General features: G+C 34.8%; 1 protein-coding gene and 1 non-coding gene across 3 annotated transcripts in view; one reads left to right on the top strand and one right to left on the bottom strand.

The window, feature by feature from the left end:
• The window catches only part of LOC125075246 (leishmanolysin-like peptidase), a 105,911-nt gene that overhangs the window by 26,007 nt on the left and 62,132 nt on the right, over positions 1 to 17,772 (top strand). The window lies entirely within an intron of this gene.
• Trnar-ucu lies at positions 2,669 to 2,741 on the bottom strand. The gene has a single exon. It is a non-coding gene; the product is annotated as a tRNA-Arg (tRNA).

The following is a 17,772-nucleotide window of genomic DNA, read 5'->3' as shown; positions in this document are numbered from 1 at the left end:
TTTTGGAATTGTCTCGTTCTCGTCTGCCTTTGTTCCATAAGGTGTAGTTTGTTATATTTAATAAATTATTATATCCATCTGTCACTTTTGATTTAAGTATTATTTACTTCACGACAGCCATAACAATTAATTTTAAACGCTATAAGTATTATTTAACTGGAATTCTAACCGTGAAGGTTGTATATTGGTTAAAATTTTACACACATTATGAATACATTCGTCACGAAGTTTTTTAAACGGAGTTCGTTTACACGGTTTATTCCGTATCCGAGTGTGCTGAAATGGCCATGTAAAACAAAGCGTTATGTTCAGGTAATCTTTCCCTCACTTTTAACTGACTTCAAAAAGGAGGAGGTTATCAATTCGTCTGTAGTTTTCTTGGTTGACACCGACTCCAAATCTAACAATAATTGTAACTTCATTGTAGTATCGTAAATCGACTTTTAAGTAGTCTAATATTTTTCATTTCATTTTACTTAGGAGAACTCTAAATAATATTTTGATTAACATTAACAAACAATGGTTTGTTATTCGTAGATATGTGTTGAGTTAGATTTAAAGTGGGTAGGTACCCACATATTGATGAGTAGAAAAAGTAAGTCGATAATTAACTTTAAGTTGTAAGGGAATACGCAATAATTTTTTTACTATTTAGTGCATATTCATTTGTTTTGTAGTAGTGTTTTATTTGAAGTCGATTTTTTTTTGTTAAAATTTTTGTTTATCCTATTTCTGTCTCTTTGTATACGATTTTATATAATTTAAATTTATATTTGTTATTGTGTAATTTAAGACGGGATTTCTAATAACAAATTTGTTTTAAGATTTCTTTTTTTTCCGTTTTGTTAATTATTATTTTTGTGTGTGTATTTCTTATATTATTTTTTAAATAATTATTAATGTATTTATGTCTTAGATAAAACTAAGCTACAAGACGACAATACATTAACGATCCGTTTAAGCATTGTTAAAGTATTGTCGTCTGTTGGCAGTTGAGCACTTCCTTCGTCTCCAACCCTGGGTGTAAAATTACATTGTATTTATACTAGTACTAGCGACCCGCCCCGGCTTCGCACGGGTGCAATGCTGATACTAAATATACTACAGAATGTCTTACAACGTTCACAGTTTTTCAGTCGTGAGACAATACAAACCGCTATGTCCCTGCGTTTTAAATCTGTAATATCTTCGAAAATATTCATTTAAATCACACGCTGTAAAGGGCCGTATTGATCTATATTAAATGCACAATGTATTTAAGGTACTTAATTGGATAAGGATTTAATGCTGTACTGCTTAAATTCGCTTCGAAAATTAGCCATTATTTCTCGTAAAAAGTAAAGGATAAAAATGGTTATTGTGAGGTATCCCTAAGAGATAGACATATGCCATTAAGGACTTTCTTGAAGATCTTTTTAAGGTGTACAATACTGTAGTACACTATTTTGATTTATCTCGTAGGGTTCAGCCAGCGTTTGCAATGTAAACGCAAAATAGTGTTTATTTACGACGTCACTTCAGAAACCTCTAAAATTATCAGTGTTTCTCTACTATATTGTGCCTGTATTATACATATAAATCTTCCTCTTGAATCAATATATATTATTAAAAAAAACCGCATCAAAATCCGATGTGTAATTTTAAAGATCTAAGCATACACAGGGACAGACCGCGGAAAGCGACTTTGTTTTATACTATGTAATGATTATGAACTCCCGTTTAAAAAACAATTAAAATGTACATTATTTGCTGTACCATAGATCAATGATAGCTGTCTTTGAAACATCTGATATCTTTCCTAGATCTTCTTACGTCAATACTACAACAAATAACTATTATTTTACCTTCTCCTGTACAATATTTACCCAAAGAAATCATTAAAATAACATCGATGAATAGAAAATATTACAAAACAATCTACATATGTACTAATGTGTACTCTATTCCAATCATAAGAGGAGAAAAGCCAAATAAACAACACTTGACAGCAAATTGACGCGATATCATTGGTCGAGAGCTCGATTAGTCTATGATATTCACTATGGATTTGCGATTGGCGTTTCAACGTCGACGAAACCGTTATCGGAATTTTGGAAGTAAAATTAAAGTGGATATTTGTAGTTAAGTGTAATAGTGTTGTGTTATATATAAAGATATATTAATCATAGACTCTTAGTAGTGCACAATATAGCCGAGTTATTAGCGAATCGCATGAAATACGTAAATCTAAGGTTTGTTTATCTTTTCTCCTACTTCCATCGGAATAGGCTGTATACTAAAATTATACACGCGAAAGTGACAGTCTATCCGCGTCTTCGGTCGCGTTTTAAGGGTAGGTCGTCAGGCTAGGCTTGAAAAAATAGCCAAGGAGTTTAAGTTTCATCGCAAATTTCATCATCACCGTTTTGGTTATGAGCAACAGACAGACAGAGTTACTTTATATAATATTAGTATTAATAAATATGTCGATTAATCTACAGACAAGTTAAGAACTTTATTCGTTGAAGTCGATTAAAGAGAGATGACAATATAATGCTGTCCCTTTTTCTATGGAAGCAATTTCGTTAAACCATAAAATATCATTTATATTTTTATTATATTGTTTTTGACTACAATTAAATTATATATGCTAAAATTATGTTACATTAATTAAAATGTATGCGATCGACATCCCTGGTGGGGATCGAACCCACGACCTTTGGATTAGAAGTCCAACGCGCTATCCTCTGCGCCACAGGGACTGTGGAGATTCTCGTGATTTTAGTGTTCATATACGCTTGATTACTATTTTAAAGTAAGGTTTTATTTATGCCTTGTATATTTATGTTATTATTTACGAGACGTAATTCAAAAGGTACCATTCGTTTTGAAGGTTACGAGTAACGGATAGTAACGCATGTTTATCAAAATGACAGATATTACACTTCGTATAAAAGCAACCCGTACTACTAAGTACTTATTTATTTTCATTAGGACCAACAGTGAGCCGAGATGGCTCAGTGGTTAGAACGCGTGCATCTTAACCGATGATTTCGAATCTAGGCAAGCACCACTGAATTTTCATGTGATTAATTTGTGTTTATAATTCATCACGTGCTCGGCGGTGAAGGAAAACATCGTGAGGAAACCTGCGTGTGTCTAATTTCAACGAAATCCTGCCACATGTGTATTCCAGCGCGGTGTTATATGCTCCAAACCTTCTCCTCAAAGGGAGAGGAGGCCTTAGCCCAGCAGTGGGAATTTTATGTATGTAAAAAAAACCAACAGTAGATACTACATTAAATCAAACAAAAAAAAATCACATTTCAAAATTATCTAGAAAAAAGTTCTACTACTCACAGGTAGTCTCACCGTCTCATATATTATATATGTATATGTTCTTAGTGATTTCTAGACAGGATATATAAAGATTTAATTGTTCTTTACTGACATACTCTGTATTTAAAATGAAAAATTTGAATCTCTGAATTTTGACGACCGTGGTCGAGTAGTGTGTACACCGGTTTTCATGGGTACGTCACTCCGAGTCGATGTAGAAAAAGTTCATTATTATATGTTGTCTCGGGTCTGGGTGTTTGTACCGTCGTTACTTCTGATTTTCCACAACACAAGTGCTTCAGCTACTTACATTGGGATCAGAGTAATGTATGTGATGTTGTCCAATATTTATTTAATCTAAATAAAGCGTTCTTTAATTATTTTTTTTTTATTTGACAACAGAGACATTTTGATCGCTATCTGGGATCTTGTTTGGATGGGCTTGCACAAAGCTCTACCACCAAGTAATACGAAAACCTTCTTCAAAACGCGCTTCATTTTCTGCAATAAGTTTTATCTATATCGGTTTAGTATATTTTGTAAAGAAAACGTCTCATTCATAACTATAGATGAAACTTTTAAATTGTTTACGGTCTGTTTGTCTGTTCACGGCTCACTAGTGTTATTGCGTGTGCAATTTAAATATTAAAAAAATTAATATTCATTGAATTTATCGGAACCGCGACATTGCTTGTTTCATAAGTGAAAGATTACAATCATTTTTGTAATAAATCTATATTAATAACTAGCTGAAACTGCGGCTTTATCCAAGCGAAATTTATAACACACTTTTACCCCATTAGGGGTGGAGTTTCGTAAAATCCGTTCTTAGTAAATAGTCTACATCTATATGGAACCTACATCCCAAATTTCAAGTTTGTAGGTGTTACAATTTCTGAGATTTCATTATTAATCAGTGAGTTCCTGAAAGGCCGGCAAACCACCTGCAATCCCCCCCCCCCTGTTGCAGATGTCCATGGGCGGTGGTAGTCACTTTCCATCAGATGAGCCTCCGGCTCGTGTTTGAAGAGCTGTATTTTGCTTTTATAGACATAAATTGTGCAGGTCTCAGATAGATCCGATCGAAACGTCCACAATTTACATCACATCCATAATTATAGACCTTAAAAAAATAATGATTTTTTTTAATCGACAACATGTATACAACATGTGTAATAAATTCGTTTAATCGATATATTTCAATAACAATCGATAAATCGATAAAATTCAGTGACATGACAGTTCAACGGGCGGCCATGTTTGACGTCTACGGGTGCGTTCAGAGAGTGTGTTTCAAGTAATAATTTCGTACAAGGGCACGATGGATTATACGGTAACTTATCATAAAGTTTATGTTCAAGTTAAATGTGATATGAGAAATGATAACACGTATTTTTTTTAGTTATTTTTATTATATCCGTGCGAAGTCGTGTTTTCATCTAGTTGAATATATTTTTCAGACGGTTGTCTGAATTATTTGTTACGGAATTTATTAAATGCTTTTAACATGTTTATCGGTTAATATTTGACCTGTCAGTCTTTATTATGAATAAATTTGTTAAGTAATAAGCTATAATTTAAAGCGCGTACATTTTAACCGTTGAATGCGGGTTCCAATCCAAGCAAGCACCACAAAATGTGCTTAATTTGTGTTTATAACTCATCTCGTGATCAGTGGTTACACAATATCGCGAGGCGCATGTGTCTAATTTCAACGAAATTCTGCCATATGTGAATCCACCAAACCTTCCACTCCTAACCTTCTCAAAAGGGAGAGGAGGCCTTCGCCCAGCAGTGGGAAATTTACAGTCTGTTACTATTATTATATATTGAGCTATAATTGATACTTCAATACGAATATTATAAATGCGAAAGTAACTCTGTCTGTTGCTCTTTCACGGTCAAACTACTGAACCGAATTTGATGAAGTTTGGTTTGAAGGAAGCTTGAACTTCAAAGACATACATTTTTATACTTAAAACCTGATCTACCCCTTAAAAAGAGAAGCCGAAGCAGTTAGTTATTAATATTTTATCGTGTTGATGTTTCCTCAAACAATATCTTAAACAGAGGTCAGAGTACACGGAAGTTTTAGATAACAAGGATGTTGCATTGATAAAGCCCGATAACTCAACGTATTAATGTAATTCAAAACATAGTAAAGTCTCAACGCTGTGTCTGTCTGTCTGTACGCGATAAACTCAAAAACTACTGAACGGAGAGTATCAGCTCAAGGATTCCCTACGTAGAGACCCTAAAGTCAGGTTTAGGCGTTATCTTTGATTATTTATGTTCAGATAGACTGAAGAAAACGTTTCGAAAAAATTATGTCCAACAGTTGGCCTCTATGTTCACACACACTAGGAGAGTAGTATGACGTTTGAAGTATCAAGCGTAGCTCTCACGCACACTAAGATAATAAAGTTGGCTCGTTTCTTTTAGTTGTTTCTTTTAATCTAAGAGAATTATTTTAGATTTGGTGTCGTAATTTTAACAATTTCTTTCATCACCAAACCGCTACCAATCTTGGGATCTAGTAAAAACCCTTGTCTGTATTAATACTGGCTCACACTTTTTTTAAACCGGATCACAATGGTCCAAAGTACTGCTGCTTGGCGGTAGAATATATTACGATGCGTGGTACCCAGAGTTTGCACAAAGTATACCACAATGTGAAAACTTTGACAATATGCTATACAAATGAAAATTTTAACGTCCATAGTTATAACTTAAAGTTATTTGACATGGGCTCAAAACTGCTAGTGACGGAATTACATATTATAAAACAAAGTCGTTTCATGTCTGTCTGTTCGCGATAAACCTACGGAACAGATTTTCGTATATTTTTCTCTAATGTATGGATTTATGAGGAAGATTTAGGTGTATAGTTAATTAAAGATTATATAAGAGGATAAGATTGCATCAAAATTAATGCCGACTTTTTTGGTACCGTGTAAATCAATAGTTTATCCACGCAGTGAAAACCTTTAAAAAAAACTGGGCCCCTTGGTAAAGTTTATGTGGTTTTTTTACACACTAAAACCCTTCGATGGCCGCGCTCCTCGATAGTACGGACGGACGACTGCCGCCCTGCTCAAGGTCGTCTGAAGTAAGCCACGCGAGGCCTCCACCTCAGGCGTCCAAGGCCTTTTAAGCCACAAGAGTCGCTTTTTGATAAATACGATAATTCTACTCATGCGAAGCCGGGACGGATAGCTAGTATTATATATGCTGAAATGTCAAAGGTCAGCGTCATAGCTGTGCATCGAATACAATAGGGCCACGGTCGCTGTGAAGCTATTATTGAATGATATTTGAAATTTACAACATTGGATATAACGGCCATTACTATTTTTGCTTCAACGGGATTCGAGATTTTTGGAAAAAGTTCCATGTAAGCTGGAACTGGTTTTATTCCCTATATATTTACTCTTATAATGGTACAGACTAACTTGACCTCGTTGGTCTAGTGGCTAGATATAAAGCCGCAGATCCCGAGGTCCTGAGGGAGTTTGTCGATCCGACCTGGAGGTCAAACCTCCATAAAATGGTGCCCAATCTCTTAACTATATTATGTAAATGTCTACAGAAGAGTCAGTGACGGGATATTATATATCTTTTATCAGTGTTGCGTTCCAGTTTGAAGGGTGAGTGACCCAGTGTGTGATAACATCTTAGTACCCAAGGTTGATGGCGTATTTGTGATATATGTTATCACAAAGCTATTGTCAGCCTTCCTATCTGGATTAGATTTAAAAAGAGCTTTAGCAACTTTATATGTTCAAAGCTCAATAATATACCAACAGACGGCAAGCCCGCGAAGCGTGACATGCCATCACGACGCATTCCAAAACAAGTAAATACTAAAATTGTATTATATATAAACAATGCTTGGCTCCGTCATTGTGTTTATTATTTAAAATAGAATCATAGCGTGCAATTAACGATAGAATTCATGAAGGACTTCTTCTATTTAGATTGAATAGAAGCTTATTGCCATCTGGTCTTCTGCGAGCCGGATAATTTTTTTTTAACCTTTATAGTTAGGCGTGAAGAATACATACCTAAGATTTTAATACATAAAAACATTCCTCTCCAAAATATAAAACGAAGTCATTAGATAAGATCTTTTAAACAACGAAACGGATTTTAATGAGGTTTTCAAAGATAAACAGAGCGATTCAAGAGGAAGGTTTATACACGCATATTATACTAGAGCCGGGAAAAACCACAGTGTTTTTTATTATTTGTTGTTCAATATAAAAACTGTACTGATAATAGACCCTTCATAGCCGTGTGCAGCCAGAGCTGGTTACTAATAATATAAATTCTTATCTTAGCTTCGTTGAAAGTATAACACCACGCCATATTACCTACACTGGTACAGAGGGCTGATTTTTGCTAGAATTCAACGTTACTAGTGAGAGTCGTGATTTACACAGTAACAATTTTTAATTCATTTTTGTATATATTTAAGGACGTAATGTTAATAATTCTTATGTATATAAAGACAATAATTATTAGTTACACTCGATGAATTTAAGCGTTTAATACGACAAGCGTGAATTTCATAGTTTTGCATGTATTAGTATAAAATCGTTTGTCATTGTCAACATTTTCGATCGTCTTTGCAGTTTGCATCAATCAAAATCAAAATATACTTTATTCAAGTACTTGATGAAAACTTGGCTTTGATCTGGTGAAATAAATATATATTTTTTTGTTGTCATCATCAAACGTTTATATTTTCTTTTATATGTGAAAACTTAAAATAATCATTCTTTACGCAGCTCTCTGAACGCACCCGTAAACGTCAAATATGGCTGCCCGTTGAGCTGTCATATCAATGAATTTCGTCGATTTAATACCGAAATAACTCGATTATACGATTTTAGCGGATATATGTTGTTGACTTAAACTGATTATTTTTTAACGATCTGTAATTTTGGATAGGTTTCGATCCTGCACGATATTATTAATACAGACATAATTTTCAATCGTCGGATAGGATATTAATTATTTTAAAGTAAAGGTCAGATTGATCATTCCACCTAAATTATACGGTTAATATTTTAGACTTTTTGAGAAATGGAGAAATTGTCTTGAAAGGAAAGATGCCCCCTCTGGGCGACCTTTCCCTTTTCTCTGTCTCGTTTTATTATATAACATATTTTAAACTTCTTATATTTGCTATTAATTTATTTTATTGTGGTTGTTGTTTAATACAGATACATAGCAAAAGAAACTTCGCTCCAACCGGGTGTTCAACGACACATCTGCTTTTTTTTAAATTAATTATTATTTAAAAAAAAAAAACAATATCTTTTTTTCTCGCAAAAATCACAGCGAATATTTTATTTTTATCATGTATAAACTTGTACAGATAAAACAAAAAGCCACTTACTATTGTCGTATTTAATTAATTGTATTCATCTATAAATATGCGAAGACAGAACAGTTCCTTTCTCCTCTCTGATTGTCAATCGTTTTTTTTCTAGTAGCCATACCAGAAAAAAGGTACAAATAAAAAAAATAAAAAATTTGGAAACAATAAATATGAGATAGTTTATATAGTATATTTAGCGTACAGAAATGAAATAGATTGAAAAAAGACAAGAATTTAAGTTTAGCTTCAAACATTTTACCAAAAAACCAAATATAGTTTTAACATTGAATTTATCTTAACATAAATAAGTCATCAAATCAGATACACAAACACATTGAAGTGAACTATTTACTCAGTTGAGTTTACATATCCAAATAAAACGCAAGGAACACTTTTAACAAATTAAAAGTCGCGCCAATAATATAATTACAACCTCAATGTCCGCGCCCAATAATAATGGCGGTTTAATTCGGTTTCGCGCGCTTTTTTTTTTATTTTCTGTTCTAGCGAGTTGTCTGGATAAAGGAATCACCTAAATCTATATACAATAAATACAAAAATAATAGTTTGCAATAATTTTATAACGATATTATCGTCGTTGTCCTGCATATATTTTTATTTTTTTATTTTAAACTGTGATCTTAGACTATAAATTAATAATAAATAAAAATAATTGCTTATATAAGATTCTCTAATTAATATATACTTCGGAATACTTTTCCTCAATAAAAAATCCACGGTTTTCCAATTACAGAAAGATATTATTTAATATATTTTCCTTCTAACGTCTTAAGATGTAAACAACAAAATGGCCGCTTGCCGTTTTTATTAGAAGCAATCATTAATAATTTAAAATAATTACAAACGTCCTTGGCGTGTGAAATATTATTAATACAATGTCGTTGTAATTTTCCTTTGTAGAGTTACTAAAATAGTCGCCAACATTTTGTATTTGAATAATTTAATTAATTAAAAAAAATCAGCTATTAAATTTATATAAAAATTCGTGAGCTGTTGGCCGTTGAGAGATTCCTTTGCCTAGACGATCCTGAGTCAATTAGTGTTGTCATAACAATAAATTTACATCGGTATTGAATCAATATTATATCCGCAGATATTTTTTTGCCGATTCATAAATCCAAATTATTTATTTGTAAAAAATGCATTAATAAAAAAATCATGTTATTCAATACAAGATTATACAAATGATAAAAACGCGTCAAGCTAATACTTGTTGATATCCAGGCAAGATATATTACATACATATATAATTGTATTTAACTAATATAACTTTTTGTTTTAAATGTTGAAAAAGAGTAAATACTGAGTTCCTTGCCGTTCATTTCGGTAGAGTACATACCGAAAGTGGTTTTAATAGCCTTCTTGAATAAAGTATATTTTGATTTTGATTTCAAATCCGCTTTAAGTTGAAGTAGTTTTCGTTTAGTCGTTACAAAAATAATCGTCTTCTCGTTTTTTGGTATCACATACATACATGTACTTAAATTTATTTGTAATACTTACAAGTACAAATCTATGCCGCTCAATTTAAATGTTCTTTTCAGCTTCGACCCAAAGATAAACATTAAACACTTAACATATGTATGTATGTTGTAGTTCTATTAGTACAGATTGCATTCATCGAAATTTAAATCTACTGTCTTGAACGTTGGCGAAATTGCTAACGGAACTTTGGAAGTGAAATTACAGTGTATATAAGTGGTTAAGTGTAATAGTGTCGTATTATAAATAATAATAATAATAAATAATAAAACAGCTTTATTTGTTCCACAAACATAAATTGTAACCAACAAATTTAGTAACTTGAACCATTTTGATTTGTGGACCCCCTCAGGGTAAAAGCCTCCTCCAAAGAATTTCATTTATTTCTGTTTTTGGCAGAGGTCAGTCCCTTCCTATGTAGGCCACAATCTCGTCCTGCCACCGAGCGCACGGGTGACCTATCTTTCTAGCGCCAAACGGATCCATCTCGTGATGTTGATAGTCCATCGACTGTCGTCATATCTCGCCACATAACCACCTCCACTTCAGACTTTGAGAGAACTGTAGAGCATCCTTTAGCTTAGTTATTTTTCGGATTTCTGTGTTTCTTATTCTATCTTTTAGTTATATATTTAAACAGCTCCTTTCCATTGCCCTCTGAGTGGTTTGTATTTTATATCTCGCCTTGTGGTCATAGGTAATACCACCGTATTATAAATACAGATATATTAATCAAAAACTGTTTGTTTTTTTTTATTATTGTAAGATTTAGAGTTAGTAAGATATATTAACTATTCCTTACATCACCAATGCGCAACAAACCTTGGGAACTAAGTTGTTATGTCCCTTGTGCTCGTTACATTGGCTCAGTCGTCCTTCAAACCGAAACACAACAGAGTACTGCTCTTGGCGGTAGAATATCTGATGAGTGGGTGGTACCCAGACGGGCTTGCACAAAGCCTTTACCACCGATAAATAATAATAGTTTACAATATATAACTTATCCTGAGGTTTGTATTCGTATTTGGATTTCCGTTTTATACTAAAAGAACACCAAGTTCCCACCTCACACGTCAATAGTTTAAATTTAAAGCGTGTGAGGCTGAGAAGCGCGGCTTTTGTTTTAAGCTGGAGGCGGTAAAGCAAACAGTTCATCTGATAGTGGACGCCATGATAAACATTGGCTGTAGGAAATATTGAACACTAGACGAACCTGCGGCTTTACATTACAGATGTCGACGCCCTATGAGGAACTTACGTGCCAAATTTCAAGTTTGTAGGTATTATAGTTGTATGTGTATGTTACCAAGTGTTATATATATATTTCGTGCATCGCTAAATGACTGCGAATCTTGAGAACTAAGATGTCACATGTTGGGGGGAGGATGGTGTTTTCAGGAGTAACTTGGTGGTAGGGCTTTGTGCAAGCCCGTCTGGGTAGTTATCATCCCCTCATCAGATATTCTACCGCCAAATAACATTACTCAGTATTGTTGTGTTCCGGTTAGAAGGGTGAGTGAGCCAGTGTAATTACAGGCACAAGAGACATTACATCTTAGTTCCCAAGGTTGTTGGCGCATAGTTGATGTAAGGACTGGTTAATATTTCTTACAGCGCCTTTTTATATGGGCGGTGGTGACCACTTACCATCAGGTGGCCCATATGCTCGTCCGCCAACCAATGCCATAAAAAAAGAGTGTTTGGCGAATAAGGTCCTTGCTTAGTTGACAAGGGATAATATAACTTAAATACTGCAATGGCCTCTAACCCGTTTTTTTTTCAGAAATTGTACAAATTTTTGTAATAATATCTAAACTGTACCATAAGCAGCCCGTAAATGTCCCACTGCTGGGATAAAGGCCCCCTCTCCCTTTGAGGAGAAGGTTTGGAGCATATTCCATCACGCTGCTCCAATTCTTTTGGTGGCATATACATGTGTCAAAATTTCGTTAAAATTAGACACATGTAGGTTTCCTCGCGTTATTTTCCTTCACCGCCGAGCACAAGATGAATTACAAACACAAATTAAGCACATGAAAATTCAGTGGTGTATGCCTGGGTTTGAACCCGAAAACCCTTTTTAACCAGTGGGCCATCTCGGTTCTTTATTTTATTTATATTTGTTTGTTTGTATGTAGGGGGTCATCTGTGTAACTAAAGATCCATATTAAGAAAAAAATACTGTTAGAAAGAAACATTATCCCTACGTGCTATAGGGTATCACCATAGTACAAAACAAAGTCGCACCCGCTGTCTGTCTATAACTGTGTATGCTTAGATCTTTAAAATTACGCAACGGATTTCGATGCGGTTTTTTTTAATAGATAGACTGATTCAAGAGGAAGGTTAATATGTATAATACATGCACAATATAGTAGAGAAACACCGATAATTTTATAGATTTCTTTTTTTTGCGCTCATTTTGCACACGCCTTCTGAACCCGAGACGATCAAAATAATGTACAGTATAGTACATCTTAAAAAAGGTCTACAAAAAAGTCCGCGACGGTATATGTCTATCTCTTAGGGACAACAGACAATAATTTTTTATCCTTTACTTTTTACGCGAAATAATAATATATTTTTTTTTATAAATATATTGGACAACATCACATGCATTACTCTGATCCCAATGTAAGTAGCTAAAGCACTTGTGTTATGGAAGATCAGAAGTAACGACGGTACCACAAACACCCAGACCCGAGACAACATAGAAAACTACTGAACTTTTTCTACATCGGCTCGGCCGACCACGGAGGTCGTCAATTAATAAAGGCATACGGTCACGTGGATATAAGGGCAACAGACTCCCGTCATTCAGCCTAGTTATCGACTGCAACACAGAGTCGCGTGGAACAGCTGATAAATATTAAAAAAATAATAATAAACGATATATATTGTTGTCATATGAAATATTCTCATATTTCATAAATTTATCTCGGCTGTACGATACACATTCTCACGGTGAGAAATTTCACATGTATTAAGAAATTAGTCGAGAATGTTAAGTGAAGGAACTACACACGCTTGCGTAATACAACTTCCCATTAATTCATTATACTCCGTTGTGTAATCTGAGGTTTGATTTAAAATCGCCATTCAAGGTCGATACGTGTAGAGTAGGCCTTTTTTTGAATCATTAGAGACTCCTTTCTTATGAAATTGTTATGAAGTAAAATCAAACGAGATGTGTCGTTGAACGTTGTTGGGACGAAGTTAATGGCGATAAGTTAATGGGATATTTATATAAATGTAAAGATGATTAGACAAAATTAAGAAATGACTATGTAAACGCCATGAAACGTCGTAAAAATAAAAAAAGTGGTCAGGCCGCTAAATCAATAATACCATGGAAGTATGAAGAGCAGACGAATTTTTTACATATGTATATAGAATCTCGGGCGAAGCTTTCAATGTATATTAAGCTTTAAATAAATTAACTTCGTTTAAAAATAATTGAGCGACAAGAAATTAAGTTGCTATTAAAAATCACGTGTGAATTAAAACAATGACAAAAAATAAAGTCAGAGAGGAAAGGTCGTCTGGAGAGGGCATAATAACGCTTGATCAATTTAAGATCTATGCAAAGAAATTAAAAAAGAAAACTGTCATTACATGTCTTATAAACGCCATCTTGCGTAATGTAGCTTAACTACCACCATTTTTACGCCATCTTTAATTAAAATGTCACCAAGAATTATGGAAGATGCTTCTCACGATATCTCATTTAACGAATTTTGATATGTATTTTTTATGGCATATATTGGCGGAGGAGTATATGGCCCACCTGATGGTAAGTGGTAACCACGGCCCAAGAAATATTAACCATTCCTTACATCGCCAATGCGCCAACTAGGGTAGTTGGCGCATTGGAATGGAACTAAGATGCTATATCCCTTGTGCCTGTTACCCTGGCTCACTCATCCTTCAAACCGGAACACAACAATACTGATAACTGTTGTTTCGCGGTTGAATATCTGATGAGTGTGTACCTACCCAGACGGACTTGCACAAAGCCCTACCACCAAGAATAGCTTTAGAAGATACATACATACGAAATATCTGAAGTCATATCATCTCCGTCGGTAAAATGAAATTATCATACAAATCGGCTTATTAAGGAATTTTTATGAACAACGCCGCGTCTGTCAGACAGACAGACTCTATCTGTCTGCGATAAACAGACAGTCAAAAACTAACGAAAGGATATTTATATGTGATTTATGTGGAATGTTTAATTGTATAATCAATTATGGTTTTGTATGACATACGACGATTGTCGAAGACGTCGCATAAATTACACGACTGATAGGATGACGTCTCGTAAACCGATAAATTTACGATACAAACGTTACGTAGACGTTATTGTACCCGTGCAAAGGCTGGACGGCACATGATGGAAGCTGATATATATATGTATTAAAAATAAAGATAATGTGCTTCAAACCTTCCCCTCAAAGAGAGAGGAGGCCTTAGCCCAGCAGTGGGAAATTTACAGGCTGTTAATGCTAATGACCTGATGAAGCCGGGGGTGACAACAAATATTATATAAAACCGTATATCATAGAATGAGACAGATACAAAGAGAGAGACACAGAAAAAGGTAGCTTGGCATAACGCTTTCTCCCTACGTCACGATGTCAGCCAGTTCAGTCTACTGTAAGCAACGTAAAAGAACTTCGTTCCAATAAATAAAGCATTAAAGCAAATGTTTATTGAACTTAACCCATCTTTTCAATATAATTCAATCGTTTCTTATGCGCCAATTTCAAAATCCTCTTAACAAACGGATCGTCCTTCAAAGCCTTCCTAACTTCAGTTTCATCGATCAACGTCAAAACTGTCGGCAATTTCGTCGTCGTCGTCGTCGTCGTCGAACTAGTCGTCCTGTTTTTCTTCGCTTCAACCGAATCGAGTATGCTTTGAAAATCGAACTCTTCCCGCTGTATCCCTGCCTTCTTATCATCACGTAACAGAGTGTTTGCTAATCTTTCAATCAATTTGTTTTGTTTGATCAATTCTTTAAATACATCGGAATCTTCATCGAACATCTCGTTAGGCTTCGCAGCGAATGATTTACGCGAATCTTTGTCGTCGGTATCGTCTTTTGCGTAAACATTCGGTTTAAAATGATCACGTGCTATTGGATGATCGAAATTTGGCGTAGAGTAATGTGTTTCCTTTCTGAACATCGCAAAATTATCGAGATTATTCTTAATTCTATGTTTATCTAATGTATTTTGATTGTTTTCATTAGAAATTGTTTCGAATTGATTAATTGGGTTATTTGCGTCTGCGAATGTTTCGTCTTTGCGAAATAATGGATCCATTTCGTTTATGTTTAAATCATTATTCATAATGGTTTCAGTGTTATCTGTGAATTTAAATAGATTTACATTTATAAATGTTTCGAAGGATTTTGTTTTGATTTGAAATGTTTGTTTTTCTTGTAAATAGCCAGCGGAGATGTGCCAGTACGTGGAATACGTCTCAACCGTAAACAAAATATCCATACTAATATTATAAATGCGAAAGTAACTCTTCTCTGTCTGTCTGTTGCTCTTCAAACTACAAAAAAGAAGAAGAAAAAATGTATATGGGCTTCTTTATCCCTAACACCTGACCTACACCTAAATTGCAAATTGCCCCACTTCATTTCTATTTTATAATTCATATCGTGCTGGAAAACATCGTGAGGAAACCTGCATGTGTCAGGTTAAAATCTGCTACACGTATATCTGCCAACCAGCCTGAGAGTAGCGTGGGTACTACACTAAACTTTTTCCTTAAAAAAACGACTGGTCTGCGTTACCTGACCTTAAGTTTTGTTACGCAATTACAATCTTTATTGTTAAGTAAACGAATTTTTGGTAAATCATGTATCATTACATGCCGATAGCTGCCCCTGTGTATGCTTTGATCTTTAAAATTAACCAACTAGTTTTTCTAAATAGATAGATTGATTTAAGACGAAAGTTTATACGTAATACATGCACAATATAGTAGAGAAACGCTGATAATTTTAGAGGTTTCTAAAGCGATGTCGTAATGTATGATGTGTGCTTGTTGACTTCCAGGCAGGAGACATAACATACATATATAATTGTATTTAACTAATATGCCTGTATTAGACGTTGAAAAAGAGTAACTACTGAGTTTCTTGCCGGTTCTTCTCGGTAGAATCTACATTCCGAACCGGTGGTAGCCTTACTTTAAATAGTTTGTTAAATGACGATTCAAAAGTGCTTGTAAAAGCCTACTTGAATAAAGTCTTTTTTGTTGATTGATTGATTGACACACATTTTTGCGCTTACATTGCAAACTCTGGCTGAACCCTACGAGATAGATCAAAATAATGTACTACAGTATTGTAAACCTTAAAAGGGTCTTCAAAAAAAATCCGCGATGGTATATGTCTATCTCTTAGGGATAACCCACACTAAACATTTTTTCTCCTTTATTTTTAACGAGAAATAATGGCATATTTTCGAAGCGATTTTAAGCAATACAACATTAATCCTTATCCAATTAAGTAAATACATTGTGCATTTAATATAGAACAATATGGCCCTTTACAGCGTGTAATTTAAATGAATATTTTCGAAGATATTAAAGATTTAAAACGCAGGGACACAGCGGTTTGTATTGTCTAACGACTGAAAAACTGTGAACGTTGTAAGACATTCTGTAGTATATTTAGTATCAGCATTGCACCCGTCGTTGTGCATAACACAGCAGAGCTATTAGCAAACACATGGAATACGTAAATCTGACGTTTGTTTATGTTTACGTTTGCGCCTTGCATTCGGATGGGTAATGTATCTATTGAACTAGACATAGCCGAGAGTCCAGATCGCCGGCATACTTTGTGAATTTCCTTCGAACACGCATAGAGACGTAACAACAGATGTAATGTTTAATACTCTGACGTCCGTTAGTTTGTCCGTTCGTTGTCTGTAATCTATTTTCAGCCGCCAATTCTGGGAAGCTTGCGTATCTGCAATTATGTGAATTGATATTATTTTGTTGGAAATACAGGGGAGGTATGGCGTCGTTAGCGTCGAGGGGAGTAGCGGGGTTCTTTGTACCCCGGGAACCTAACTTGAAGGCTCACATATGTCCAAATGGCACACGGTAGCACGCGCTGATCCCATGAAGCCCTGAGACGGAGTGGGTACCGCTGGTTTTTTAGTGGGTATTCCGAAAGAATTAGCGTCTGCGAGTCCCACGTACCCACTCGTGGTGGAAACGCATAAAGGTCTTGTTCCAGCGAGATAAAAAAGGAAGAGCGTATACAGACCAGTGGTGTTCGTTGTGGATTTACAAATGGCGTTTTGAATGTCGTCGAAGTTGCTATCGGAACTTTCGAAGCCAAATTAAATGGTGTCAATTAACAAGATTGTGACTTCAAAATGCGTTTGAGTGCTCGGCGGTGGGCTTGGGTTCGATCTAATTGAAAGGTAATTGATGAGTCGAGATGGCCCAGTGGTTAGAACGCGTGCATCTTAACCGATGATTTCGGGTTCAAACCCAGGCAGGCACCACTGAAATTTCATGTGCTTAAT

The sequence above is a fragment of the Vanessa atalanta genome, chromosome 30, assembly GCF_905147765.1.
Source record: "Vanessa atalanta chromosome 30, ilVanAtal1.2, whole genome shotgun sequence".
Taxonomy (NCBI): Eukaryota; Metazoa; Arthropoda; class Insecta; order Lepidoptera; family Nymphalidae; genus Vanessa; species Vanessa atalanta.
Note: the sequence above shows the minus strand (reverse complement) of the source record. Positions and strands in the feature narration are given on the sequence as shown.